General features: G+C 38.6%; 1 long non-coding RNA gene across 1 annotated transcript; it reads right to left on the reverse strand.

Moving 5' to 3' along the window:
- Positions 1-1,999: 1,999 nt before the first annotated feature.
- Positions 2,000-6,644, reverse strand: LOC132691917 (uncharacterized). The gene is made up of 3 exons (XR_009616075.2): positions 6,103-6,644; positions 4,048-4,168; positions 2,000-2,668 (listed from the first exon to the last, which is right to left on the reverse strand). It is a non-coding gene; the product is annotated as an uncharacterized LOC132691917 (long non-coding RNA).
- Between the last annotated feature and the right edge of the window lie 8,754 nt (positions 6,645-15,398).

The raw sequence follows: 15,398 nt of genomic DNA on the forward strand, positions 1-15,398 counted from the left end.
GCTCTTTGGCCCACATCACAGTAATTGAACTAATTCATCAGGGATTGTCTTAAGCTTGAATACCTTGAGCGTCTGTAAGATTGTTACCGTACTGAACGGCCAGCTCAATACAAAGAGATTTGCAACTCCATTTACACAGTATTCTTCTTTATTTTCTAGGATAATATTCTGAACTCTGCCTAGGCTTAGAAGCACTCGTCAACCCATTTACAAACCTCCATGGCATTATGTCCCCAGACTTCAGAATAACAAAGTTTCTGGTACTGAATAAAAGATAGTGACTGCACTCTTTTTTTAAGATTTTTTTTTTTTTTTTTTTTTTTTTTAGTAATCCCTACACTCAACATGGGGCTAGAACTCACAACCCTGAGATTAAGAGTCACATGCTCTACCGACTGAGCCAGCCAGATGCCCCTGACTATACTTTCTAGAGATAGTATATGGGTTTAAAATATGCCAAGTACTTTACAAGATTTATCCCATTTAATCCTCCTAATAGCCCTCTGAGTTATCCCCATTTTATAGATAGAGATGAGAGAACCTAGATCAGAAACTTGCTCAGTGTGATAAAGCTGATAAGTGATGGAGCTGGATTCCAACAGTCTCAAACCTGAATACACACTCTTTTTTTTTTTTAAATCCTTATTTATTTTTAAGAGAGAAAGAGAGCATGAGTCGGGGAGCAGCAGAAAGGCAAGGAGACACAGAAACTGAAGCAGGCTCCGGGCTCTGAGCTGTCAGTTCAGAGCCCAATGTGGGGCTTGAACCCATGAACCGTGAAATCGTGACCTGAGCTGAAGTCAAGACACTTACCCGATTGAGCCACCCAGGCGTCCCTACACTCTTAAACACTCTGTCATTTTCTTGGCCTGTCAAAGAAGAAATGATCACTGGTCCTATTGTTTTGAAGCAAAATTAAGATTTTGAGTTTGTCTTAGATCCTTATTAATGAATCTACACAACTGAAAGGACTTGAGTTTTAAGGTGGTTTCACTTACCAGGCAGTTATTTTAAATATGGATATCAAGGATTATGGAGTTATAATCACCTGTACAATTATAATTATCTCTACCATTATCTCCCAATCATGATATATCATTTGTTTATTCAACAAGCATTTTTTGATCACCTGTCTATGATCTGGCTTTTAAAAAATAGTAGGAAAAATGCGACAGGAAAGAAATCATATAGATGTTTTATCTAGGTAGACATCATTCAGCAAATTTTATTGATATTTTTTGTGTTCACCTTCATTTAACAAATGATCAATGCTATTAATGACAGAATTATCTAGAATCCAGATCCACTAGACATTCCCTCTGTCTTCGATCATTCTTCTTTCCTTGTAAGGAAGGATACTGTTAGTCAAGGAAAAGGGAGATCATTTGCAAGTGATTGAACAGTCACATCCCTATTTAGAATTTCCTTCCCTGTGATGGTTTAGATTTTGTCTCTTAATCACCTTTGGTTTTGGAGAATGAAGATCAAGGAGATAACATTTACAGTTCCAAAATCATTTCAGACTCTTTGTGGGACTCCTAAAGAAAGTAAAGAGGAGGGGCAGCTGGGTGGCTCAGTCGGTTAAGCATCTGACTTATGATCTCGGCTCAGGTCATGATCTTGGGGTCCGTGAGTTCGAGCCTGGCATCGGGCTCCATGCTAACAGCTCAGAGCCTGCTGGAGATTCTGTCTCCCTCTCTCTCTGCTCCTCCTCCTGTGCTCTCTCTCTCTCTCTCTCTCTCTCTCAAAATAAATAAATAAACATTTAAAAAGAGACAAAGAAAGAAAGGAAAGAGGAGAGAGAAAAGGCACAAAGCCTGGGAGAACATTGGTAGGGGATAGCAAGCAGAGATGCTGGCTGGTCTTCCATGTTCTCTATACCACGTCAGTGGCAAATTATTTTAATCTCTCAAGGAAACAAATATTCTTCTTTTTAAAAAAATTTTTTTACTGTTTTTATTTTTTTTTGAGAAGAGAGAGACAGAGCATGAACTGGGGAGGGGAGGGAGAAAGAGGGAGACACAGAATCTGAAGCAGGCTCCAGGCTCTGAGCTGTCAGCACAGAGCCCGACGCAGGGCTCGAACTCACAAACCGTGAAATCATGACCTGAGCTGAAGTTGGAAGCTTAACCAACTGAGCCACCCAGGTGCCCCTAGGATATAAATATTCTTCTTAGAGAACCCTTGATTTATCAGAGTAGTTGCTATTCTAAAGTAAAAACTGGAAGTGTGTTTTTTAAAGAGGTGGTGGGGAAATGAAAAAGGTATTATGCCCTCTTTAAAAAAAAGAGGAGAAAATCTGAAAATAAATACAGTGCTTTCTCTTACACATACCAACAAAATCACATGAAATAAAGACTTAAACCATTCCCCAAAGTAGGACAATCTATGGATTTCAAGATTTCTTGCTAATTGGTGTCCATTCACTTCTTTGGGAAGACTTATGGAAAGTAATGGATACTCTTTGGTCCATCTCAGTCCTGCGGTGGTGGGAGTTGCAGACTGTATTTTGATTTTTCAGAAGGAAAACTCCAGGCCCAGGCCCTGGAAGGTGCAGAATAATAGGGCAGTCTTCTAACAAAGGCACTTGTAAACTCTTTGGAGAATTATTGATCCTTCTCTCTTGGATCAAGAACTCAAATGAGCTCTTCATCCACCTGTAGTTAATCTAAAATACAAATCCCTCCTTAGAAAGTTCATGTAAGAGAAACGATATTTGTAAAAGGATCTTCTCATGCTTTTCATATTCCAATAACATCATACTCTTGAAGTTGGAAGAAAGCAGAGGTCGTCCAAACAAGAGTCTCCTCTAAAATTCCCTAAGAAGTAATCACTTGCTACATACCATATGGGGGGAGTTCTACCTTCATGAGATTATCATTTCTTCCTTATTCTGTGGTAAAGCCTGTCTTCCTTCACGATTCCACTCATAGCTACTAGCTTGACCTCCTACAGTATTAGAATTTTCTATTCTCTCTGTCACATAAGAGTCCTTTAACATTCGAAGACACTTAGGCACACAGAAGCCCCTTATGTCTTGCTGTTTGTGGAGTAAAGAATGTGGGATTTGGGGGTCCGGCCTAGATTCAAAACATGGCTCTGGCATTTACCACTCCCATGGACCCGAATATAACACTAAATGTCTAAGCTTCGATTTCCTTAATGGAAAGGAAAAGAAATAACACCCATCCCATGTAGTTGTTAAAGGGGTTAAATAAGCCAATACGTGCAGAGTGCCTTTTATTGGAGGTAATTAATTAATTGGGGCTAGTCTAATTATTAAGGCTGTGGCTTCAAGGCTTCTCCTTCCATCTCACTTGTTTTTCTCCTGACACAACAGAGCAGAACTCCGCAAACAGTGTATCACAAGTGCGCCAAAATCTTATCATTTCCTATGGGTGCTGTGGTGATCTTGGCATGTACGTGACAGAAGCACCCTGTTCATTTGTATGTCCTCTCCTGGGTCCTGAAGAGTTCGTCAACATAACAAAGGTCTCTCTCCTCGTCATGTAAATATTCTCTCGTTATCAGCACTCAAACAACAATTTCTGTTAGAAACAAAAGACTCTCTAAGAGAAATACGTTAGTTCTTGACAGTGTATTAGTCCCTCAGGCCTAAGAGTGGCCCAGCAAGGCATTTCCCCCCGACTTGTATCCTACAAATATTATCATTTTCTGGGGTCACCATGGTATTAAAAAAAAGTTCAGACAACACTGCAGTTGAGTTTATTAATGTCGGTCTTAGGGTGCGGTACTAGAATTTAACTAAATGTTATACTCCAGAAGGTTAAGAAGAGTAGAGAGACTTCATTTGTTCTAGACACAATACAGGATTCCTCTGCTACCCCAAAGTAGAGTGTACCCCCGAAAGCTTTCAGAACCCCAAGTGACAGAAAGCAGAGAAGCAATTACCGTTAATGTCTATGGAAAATTGTTTTGAGCATTCCCAGACCCAAAAAATAAACTCCCTTAAGCTTTTCTGATTCCTTAGGACACATCTTGCTAACGGATGCACAGAATAAATTAAGCCAAAACACAGACGCTCACCGTCACAGTTCAAAGCCACGGTGGCTTGAGGCTGAGCTGCTGAGTGTAGATCCCAGGAAGGGGTTTGGGGTGGCCACTCTTCCTCTCTGCTCAGGGTGCAAGCTGCTCCTGGAACAGCTCACTGCAAAACAAATGCCGAATGCTATTTTCGCTCTCCGCCTTTTCCGTGAAAGCAAAGTCCTCTTGAGGTTTCTTTTCTTTAGTGAAAACAGGGACAGTACCATACTACTAATGTAGGTTTTTCATAAAGGCAAAGTAGTGGAACGTGAACATTCAAAAAGTGAAAGATACCTGTACTTCTCTGACTGAAGTTTAAAATGGTATTTGGATTGTGGGAGAGCCACTTCAGACCATGGGCTAACATTGACCTTGCAGTTAGTGAAAACTTCTAGCAAGAATATAGATTCACTCATTCATTCAAAAAATACTTATTTTAAGTCTATTTATTATGTGTACTATTCTAGGTTATGGGGGACAGAGCTTTGAACAAAACAGTGATGTTCCTTCCCTCATAAAGTTAACATAATAAAAAAAAAAACCCTTAAATAAAGTCAATGGGTATCTACAATATGATTTGAATTTTAAAAACAAAGCAAAAAAAGGATTCCCAAATTGCTGCCTTGGCTCATTTCAGGACAATAAATATCGGAGCCCAAATGGAACGAGAATCAATTACTCTAAAAAATAAACTCTTAATATTTTTTCCTATGCATTTAATATAAATAAACGCAAAAGAATGCACAATAGTTGCCTGGGACATGATGAGCATTGTCCCTTTTATTGTGTATCATAACATATACCATCTATACTCCACTTACTTCACCAGCCACATCTTTGTTACATCCAAACAAACTGACGTGATTTGGAATATCTTTCTCCTAACAACTACTAGTCATTCTTCAAAGAGAATAAACACCAAAAATCTCTTTATTTCACTCTTGATAAGGATGTTTTTGCATACTTCTGCCTATGGTATCGCGGCAAGATTGGTTAGGTTGTGACACAGTGACAGACTCCAAAATCTTAGTGGCTTAAAGCATCAATTTTACTTATTTCTTGCTTCTGCTCTATTTCTAGTGCAGGTTGAAGTCGGACTCTGCCTTTGATAATCTCTCCGGGCTCCCAGCTGGCTGAGCAGCTGCCGTCTTAAATATTGTCAGTCACAAAGCCGGAGGGGAAAACGGATGTGGGGAAGGAGACACTGCCTTTTTTGCTTTCTCTAGCCAAAGAAATCACTTGCCACACCTAATTCCGAGCACACAAGGAAATACAATCCTACCGTGTGTTGAGAAAGAGAGACAGCCTGGAATTTGTGAACCACCATAATGATTATCACAGGAGTTCCATTCACTGATTAGATTCTTCCCTCCCAAAGTAAGATTACTTTCAGGTATTCAGAATCTTACTTTGACATTTATGCTAATATGATCAATTGGTACAATTTATAATAGTGCATTAAGTTTAGGAAGTTCTTATATTATCTGTCAGGTGTCATCATAAATCTTGAATATATTCTCTAATTAGACATTTCACTTTTTTAGTGTCAAAGAAGTAAATCATTTTGTACATTTAAAATAGAATGACATTGATGTAAGATACTTAGGTCCCTGAAAGGTGTGAATAAGTCTAGAATGATGTGGGCTTTTCACCTTGAGCTGGAATTTTCTCAACCGCTATAATGACATTAATTAACTGTAATAAGGGATTATTAAGCCATCTTTGGAATTTTTCTGATGCACCCCCATCTGTAAACCATCTAAACCCTAATCGTTTTAGAAAAATGTATGAGATACTCATGATTTTTCCATAAATTCGGTTTTAGCAGTTTACTGATTGTGGATGATTTGGGTTGGTCTGAATATGCTAGGGGCAGAATATTTTTGTGAACTCCTGCTCAGTATTGTATGTGGTACTGCCGGATTCCTTGTAACTTGAACCACTGTCTGAAACTCAGTTTGTGAAGAAGTGTCTAGCTAATAATAGTCTGTTCAGACTTGTCTCTCTTTTGTAAAAATTCGGTTGCAAATAACATTGCATTTTCTTTGTACCATTCACCTTCTAAGAATCTGATTTTGATCTTCCTCCCATGGTTTCCTATAGGCTTTCTGGCTGATGCTTGTTTTGTTTGTGTTGATGCTCCATTGCTTGCACCTTTGATAGAAGTGAATATTTTTTCTCTTATTCTTTGTTTAATCCAGAAGGCTGCACTGTGCACTCTCTTCTGTTACTCGAACGAATTTCAAACGGTCTTTCAGAACTCCCACATGGGGATGACAATGAAAGTAGTCAGTAATTGTTGATGAAAGCTTTGTAACTTCTGCATCATATAACAAACTGGAATTGTGAAGAACAAAAGCTGGTCCCTCATCCTTCTTTGTATTCTGAGAAGGCTTACAGGAACCTCAGGTAAAGTTTGAGTAGCTAGTCTTCCATTTAGCAAATGCAATATAAGACACAACCTGATAAAGTTAACGACATAATCTAACAAATTGAATCCTCAAATGACTAGAAAATATTATCTCTTACTGATAGGTTTGGTATTCTGTTTCTGAGATTATAAGGAGTGTGGATATTCCAGAAGTTATTTGTTGGAGACAATTGACCCATAATTGTATTCATTGCTGCCACAAAGTCTCCATAAATTATCCATTGTTCATTATGAAATTGTTATAATTTTTTGAAGGCTTGAGTTATAAATGGTTATTTGTTGGGAGCATAAATTGAATCTAATGGTTTGTTCAAATTATTTATTTGTTTCCTACTTCATTAGTTTTGATGTAACTTACAAAGATACTACAGCACCAAAAGAAAATAATAATTGAGAAAATCCAGAAAATAATTGAGAAAAATATGAATGAGGAAAATAAGGCTAGGATAGCCATTACAACCGAGAATATCACACACACACACACGCACACACACACACATTAAACTTAGAGCCCCATTCCTTATTTTGTATTACTAAATTTTATACCCAAATTGCAAAAATAATGAAGCTTATTAAATCACATTGCTCTCCATAAAAATGCTTATTAGTAATGTAATATTTAAGAGTAAAAACAGAGAGAGAGAGAGAAAGAGAGAGAATAGTTCATGATGCAGTTAAATTTTCTCATCTTTTTCTTTATGATTTGCAACTTTTGTGTTTTTGATAAAGACATTCCTCCAAGGTCATAAAGGTAATTTTTACATTTGCTTTTAAAATTCTTGAAGTTTTGCTTTTTACATATGAGCCCTTGATTCATGTGGGAAAAAAAAATGTGTTTTTTTAGATTGTGAAGTAAGAATCCAATTTCTTTTTCTACATGGAAAAATCAATTGCCCCTAGTCCTTCTAGTTGAGGGAAAACAAGTGGGAAAATGAAATTACCACTGTGGCCAAGATTGAGACAACTTAGTACCAAAAGCTGAATTCCAGCCTTAGTGAAGCATGGAGAATGCCGGGGATATCATCCTGGAAGGGTCACAAGGCGGCTGGGAACTATTGCCTTTACTCATAACTTGGGATTTTAGACTTTTCTAATTCCCTTAAACATAATAAATCTTCATTATTTGGGGCTTCACTAATTCAGACATTGTTAGAATTCACACAGTTACTCTGCTAAGTTTGACTTTCTGCCAAGAACAGTGACAGAGACTGCAAACCATCTTAGTAACATAAAGGAGGATGTTTACAAGAAAATGACTATCTTCAAATACTGCAGGCGAACTTGTTTGTCTATAGTATTATGCTTAAATATATGTTAAAGTCAGTCCATCTCTGAACTCCCACTAAGCAATTATGATATTATTACACGTTGCTATGAAAGAAATGAGAGTTTTCAGACTAATTTGCAATAGCTTTTCTCTCGGAGTCCAATATCATGTTTTTTAATAGAAACAAATACACTGCAATACTATTTAATGAGTTTAATAAAATGGAAAATAATGCTGTGGTTACACTTTAGTCCCCAAAGCTAATTGTTAATTTTTCTAATGTCCTGTTGGTAACCACTCTTAACACTGTTTACCCAAAGGGGACACTTCGGAGGAAAACAATTAAGATGCAACAGAAGTGTCAAAACCCGTCAAAGCATCTAACTTACTAATCACTGACCCACCCTGGTTTTGTTGATTTCACTTATATGCCATGTGTTTTAATTATCTACTGTGTAACCAATTACCCCCCAAACTGAGCAGCGCAGCTTACAACAGCAAACAGTTATCGTCTCCCACGGTTTGGGAGGGTTAGGACCCTGGGACCGGCAGAGCTGAGCATTTCGGGGTCAGCTGTCACTTGAACCACAGTCATCTGAAGGCTCAACTGTGGGAGGATCCACTGCCAAGCTCACTCACATGTCTGCTGGCAGCCTCAGTTGCTTGCTGGCTGCCAGCTGGAGCCCTCGGTTCCTTGTCACATGGGCTGGTCCAGAGGCTGCGTGGAGCCTCCTCTCATACTACAGCCTGCCTCCCCAGAGCAAGTGATCCAAGAGCACTGGGTGTGAACCCGGAGGTGGGGAATATTGGGAGCCTCTTTGGAGGCTTTGCTAGTGCACTATGGTATTACTAGATAGATAGATAGATAGATAGATAGATATAGATATAGATATAGATGATATAGATGTAGATAGACATAGATAGATATAAATGAAAGGAAATAAAACATAATATAGGGAACCAGAGATGTTCACTCTGAAGGCTCAGAAACACACACACACACACACACACACACATACACACACACGTTTTTTGTATACATTCAGTATACAGAACAGTGACATTTATGTATACTTGAGTTTGCTTCTGGGTCTTCTACTTCAATCCATTGATCTGTCTGTTGTGGCATTATCACTATTCTGGTTTTGATTACCATAACATTATAACATACTGTAATATCTGGTAGAAAAAAAAAACAGGAAACAAAGTTATTTTTTAACGATAAAAAATTGTGATTTTTAAAAACTGGCTTTTATTTCTATGCTGAAAAAATTGATTCCGTCTTCCTCCCCTTGCAAATTCAGTGGTTATCAACAACTTATGAAAAACAGAAAATAATTTTATTTATTTATTTTTCTTTTAAGTTTACTTATTTATTTTGAGAGACACAGAGACAGCATGAATGGGAGAGGGGCAGAGAGAGGGGGAGACAGAGCATCCCAAGCAGGCTGTATGGGGTCAGAGCAGAATCTGATGTGGGGCTCGACCCCATGAAACCGTGAGATCATGACCCGAGCCGAAACCAAGAGTTGGACGCTTAACCAAATGAGCCACCCCGCCACCCAACATAGAAAATTATTTTAAGCACTTAGAAAAGGAGTGGAGGATAGGAGCTAAATAATCAGTGGGGTGGGGGGGAGGAATACTGAGTGAAGACATGAATAATTGCTTCCAAGGACAAGTCAGCAGCTATATATGTTTGGGGAAATATGCAGAATTTGGATATGCAGACACAGGTATGTCTGCAGATACAGATATGCAGAACTTGGTTGAAGAAAAACAAAAAACAAGATGGTAGCAAGATACTCAACTATATTTGAACCTTAATTTATTGGTTTAGTAAGTTTTTTATTTGTGTCTGGCACTCATATCACGTGATTTCGCTGTTGCTCTATTCATTTCCACACAGCAATAAAGCATTAGTGGCAAACTAGAAAGCAAGGATATTTGCTTTCTCATTCTCCTACCCACTATCTCTCTTTACCAACTGTATCACACGTCGTGTATTGATTGCTATGATAAACAACCCCTAACCTCAGGGACCTAATGCAATACAGGTTCATTTCCTGCTCCAGTCACAATCCAGTGCAAGTGCAATGGGAGGGAGAGGGGGGGAAATATTCCATGTACTGCCTCAGAGTGGCCTCTTTCCATCCCCCAAACCTCAGTCTTTCCTTGAATTCTGTGCATCTGAGGCTCAAAGGAAAAGACAGAACTTGGAGGCCTGTGCAAGATGATTTTTAGGGGCAGACCTACAAATGGTGTGCATAATTTTCATTGGCCAGAACTCAGTCACATGACGCCAAGAAGAGAATCTAGGAAATGTGCTAAAGTTGTATGTGTCCAGGAGGAAAAGAGGAGGGAGAAGTCTCTGTGAGGTACCACCATTAGGCTCCCTGCAGGATGTGAATGTGTGCTTTGATGAAACTCCTCTCATAAAACTCTAGTATTCAGTTTTTCAATGTATAATTTTCTGGTACTTTATGCTTTGAAACAATTATTCTTAAAATTTATAGAATTAAGAAAGGACTTTACTGAATCTTGGTTAAAACTACCAATAATCTCAGTGGCATCTGGGTGGCTCAGTTGGCTAAGTATCTGGTTCTTGACTTTTGCTTGGGTCATGATCTCACAGTTCGTGGGTTCGAGCCCGGCAACAGGCTCTGTGCTGACAACATGGAGCCTGCTTGGGATTCTGTCTCCCTCTCTCTGCCTCTCTCTCTCAAAATAAATAAATAAACTTAAAAAACTACCAATAAGCTCTGAACTGGGTGGTAGACAATAGGACCCAAATAAAGACAAAAGACGAGTCTGGAGCCGCTGTGAGTTACTGGGTGAGGTTGTGATATTATTAAAATCACTTGTGCTTAAACTCTGGGCAATCAGTGAATGCAAGTTTATGGAAACTCTAAATGGTAATGTTCCTCTTTTAACTCACTAATCCGAAAGTATGAGGATGCATATTTAAAATGATGCACAGTTTTGGGGGCACCTGAGCGGCTCCATTAAGTGACTGACTTGATTTTGGCTCAGGTCATGATCTCATGGTTCGTAGGTTTGAGCCCCACATTGGGCTCTGCACTGATGGTGTAGATCCTCCTTGGGAGTTTATCTCTCCCTCTCTCTCTGCCCCTCCCCTGCTCTCTTTCTCAAAATAAGTAAATAAACTTAAAAAATAAAATAAAATGATGCACAGTTTTAAAAAATGCCTACTTGTATGCAGTTACGAATTCTTATCCATAGCACCTTCTATCTGCAATCAACATTTTTCAAAGCACATGAAATAAAAACAATTTGCACTTTAAAATTTACATATATAACACAATGGATTCAATAACCCGGCACTTGAGACTGAAGAAAAGAGAAATGTAATGAAAAATTCTGATTTGTAATACCGAGATTTTAAAATTAAAGAAGCAAAACAAAATCCACAGCATCAACAGATTTGAACTATTTTTCCCCTTGATTGATTTGCTTGTCTTATTAAGCATTAAACGACTTATGAAATCAGATATCACATATTCATTTGCAATGTGTTATTTAATTGACCTATTTCTAGGCAAGAGACATACCTTTAGTCACTAGGTGGATTTCAAAAGGGCAATTGGTGGTTGAAATATGATTTAATGCTGAATTAAGGAATTGCAGTAAGTTATTTCCTCTCGATAACATGTCTTATTTAAGATCTTAGCTTATGTAATTGAGGATTTTCTTTAGATTGTATGGACAGATTATTAATCTCCTGTTTTCCCAACTTTGGTTAACAGTAACTGATTATTGTACAATTCTATTTATTATATTTCACTTTTCCTTTCTATGCTCTTAAATTGCTGTTCCCCAAAAAATTTGCTTAATTTTTTTCTTATTATACATTATCCATAAAGAGTTTCATGGAGAGCTATGCTCATTAGCATTTTCTTTCTATTTTTCTTTCTTTTTTTTCTTTCTTCTTCCCTCCTTTCTTTTCTCCATTCCTTCCTTCCTTTCTTCCTTCCTTTTTAAACATAAAGAATTAACTAAGATGAATCATGGCAGTGAATCTCCTTGTTAATTCATGATGTGAGCCTCTGTGGCATAACACTAAGTGAAAGATGCCCAGAAAAAGAGCATTTTCACACAATTCTAAGAGAAAAAAAAGAGAGAGATTTGAAAATGTTTATAAAATGCAACTTTAAATTTTTTATTAGAGGTAGTAGTAAGAAGAATGGCTAAGAAATACTTTCCATAACCATTAATCATTTCATTCCGATTTTCCAGGCTATAAACCCCTTAAGAACAGGACTTTGTATCTTCAGTCTGGTACAACTAGGCACTCAGTATTTGTTGAGTGAATGTATCAATGAAATCATATAAGAATGGTAAGACATGACACCTTAGCATGTTTCAAACACAACAAGAAACCTGTTCATGTTGAGATGTGAAAATTGGTGTATAGCATGTTAAGAAGAAAGCTATATAAATTCCCTTAATACTATGAATAGGTTATTTAAGTCCTTTTAAAAAAGAAGGCAAACTTGGGGCATCTGGCATATGGTTGGCACTCTTATCTTTCAGCAAAGAGTAATTTGGTACCATAAAATTGAAATTCAGGAGTAATCTTTTTTAAAAATCGAAACTCCCCAGTTCTCTTATCCTTGGATATAATCCCGAGACCAACTTAGTTGCTTATTAAAACATTAAGCCATCTGTAGAATGTCTGTTTGCAGACAGACCATCTCATTTAGTTTTGTCCTCTTTTTTCATCGCATTGGTGTAAACAAGCCCTCCCGTAACCACAGCTCTGAGAGTGTCATGAGCAAGCAGACACTCAACACATAATTCACTTGCCCATTAAATCTTCGTTAGCGCCCGGTGCAAGGCGTGTATGCCTTTGAATACAGCAGCTATTCATAGACATATGTTGAAGAAGTTGAAGAAGAGCGTCAAGTAGGAGAGCACTGGCTTCTCTTTCCCCCACTCTACATTTAGGAAAATAACTGTGTGTGCATTCTTCACATTATCAGGTGAGATGCGGCCGAGGGGATCTAAGCTGAAACATGCATATTCTGGGGTATTTAGCTAATGCTAGCGCTCTCTGCGGCTTTCAATCCGTACCCATTGGCAACCTGTTTCCCTCCCTCTCCCCTCGTCTTTAGGATTACTTCTAAAGGCCTTGGTTTGGTGTAGTGATTGCCCATCCTGGAACACTCACGCCAACCTTAAGGACTTCTTTCTCTTCTTTATCTCATCTCGGGCAGTCTGCATAGGCTCCGCCCCACACCACCTCCTTGATTGGTTAACGCCCATTAGTCTGTCAGTGTTCTCTTAAAACACCATGTCTTTCAGGAGGTCTTTGGATATACTAGATTAGGGATCATTAGGCGCCTCCACGGAATCATGCCCGGGATCTGAAGTATTTCTTATCATAATACACATTATATAATTTAAAGCCCACCTTCCCTCTGGGCACATATGCTTTGCGAAAGCAGGGGATTTTCTGTCTTGTCCACAGCTGTATCTCCAGCACCCATGCCCAGTTTACAACTACTTCACTAAATTGAACAAATGAAACATGTCTTCAGCTTGAAATAGAAGTAAAGGGAACCCTGGACTGGAAGTTTGTAGGAATGGGTTCAAATCCTTACTACCAGCACAATGTGCTTTCAGGCTAGGTTACTTTGACCCTGGTCCCCCTCTTCCAACAAAGCAAGTAAAATAGCTTAATTTAGCTTGCTCGTATCCAAGTTTGTGAAGGTAAGAGACTCTTGCACTCTAATAAATTGAGGAGAGATACTTTGGTGCAATGTGGCTGAGAAGACCGACAATCAAACAATAGTCTTTCCCACAGTCTTTCCCACATTGTGAGGACTGCCCTCGATCATGCAGTTGGAGCTGCTCAGTGTTAACAGGCTGGGCTGCAGGTCTGCCTGTTGGGGATACACAGCCCAGTGATTTCCCAGCTTCCTGACCAGAATGGGCCAAGGACTACAACTCTCTGTTGCTTCCCCTGCGGTGCACGCAAGACAGAATCATTTTTGTTATTTTATTTATGAACTCTAGCCATTACCCCTCGGCGCCAAAGCAACTGAAATGTACATTTGTGGGTCTCTATGATTCCCATTTAAAGTCTAACGAGGTCAGTCAAAACTGGCCAGATTCACCACTTATTATTTATAATTTACATCCTACTTCAAAAAAGACGAAGCAATTTAGAGTAACGCATGGAACAGGCTGTTTAAATCAAGTAGCGACAACAGAAAAGCTCAGATACCGTTAGACAAGAGGGAGAACAGTACACAGGACATCTGATCACGGGAGCAATCAACATATAATAGGGCTTAGGGTCCAAGCATGTAAAACATGGGGTACATGGAACACTTACTGTAGGTCCTCAATCCAGAGTGTTTCCTTCCTCTATTTTCCTGCCCTTTACCTCTATCTTGTAGATGTATGAATATTTTTTTTAGATAAGGGGGAAAAAACCAATTCGTAGTTCTTCAGTGGTAGGCCAATCCAGAAAAATTTGTATTAATTTCTTCTTAGGTGTCATCCTTTCCAGTTATTCATTTCTTGGTTCAATAATTAAAATACGCCCAATGGTCAAATTACATGATGGAACGAGTTATATATATAATGGAAGTTCAGTCACATCTAATTTGTAATAATAACAAATAGCTCAGCTGGTGTGTTTACGGTCATCAGTATTCAGGAAAGGGTTTATTCCCAAAGTCTGTGTCCCACAATGAATGCTAATGTACATCAGCCGTTGTTCTATGGAATCATCCAAAGTCTTTGTAGATGGGATTTTTGTTGAAGATTCTCATTTTCTTTTAAAAATACCAGAAAAGAAAATATTGTAGGTTTTTCACCTTAACCTACCTAATGTAACCTATTAAGTCATTCTGCTTTGCTATAGATCTCAACTATTATTTTGCTGACTTTGCCCTGTCTTTACTTGTTCCCATCCCTTTCTTAACACTTGGCTTTAAAAAAATGAGAAACTTAATAATAATGACTACTGAGCCAGAAGTAACAAAGAAACCATGCCCTTACTTTTGAACAAGACATAAATCATCCCAAACAGGTTTCTAGCCTAAGTGTTTCCCCAGACATAGATTCTACAATTCCCTCTGTATTTTTTATTTTAGTGACAGAAACCCCAAAGTTTGTCTCTTGTCATTCAAAAGGAAACCTCATATAAAGTTGATTATGGACCAGCTTTTATGGCTATTGTTGTTTGTTACTTATCATCTCTGGGAATAGGATTATGATCTCAAGAAACAGATATCTCTTTACTCATTTCAGCTATGTGCAAACCAAAAACTTATGGTCTTTAAAACATGCTCCATAGGATTCTCTTTCTCGGGGCACCTGGCTGACTCAGTTGGTAGAGCTGTGACCTTTTCTTTTTTTTTCCTTTTCTTTTTTTTTTAGAGAGAGAGAGCACGAGTGGGGGAGAGGGTCAGAGGGAGAAAGTGAATCTTTTTTTTTTATTTTTTTTAATGTTTATTTATTTTTGAGACAGAGAGAGACAGAGCATGAACAGGGGAGGGGCAGAGAGAGAGGGAGACACAGAATCTGAAGCAGGCTCCAGGCTCTGAGCTGTCAGCACAGAGCCCGACGCGGGGCTCGAACTCACGGACTGTGAGATCATGACCTGAGCCGAAGTCGGACACT

Source organism: Panthera onca, chromosome B1 (assembly GCF_046562875.1).
Source record: "Panthera onca isolate mPanOnc1 chromosome B1, mPanOnc1 haplotype 2, whole genome shotgun sequence".
Classification (NCBI taxonomy): Eukaryota; Metazoa; Chordata; class Mammalia; order Carnivora; family Felidae; genus Panthera; species Panthera onca.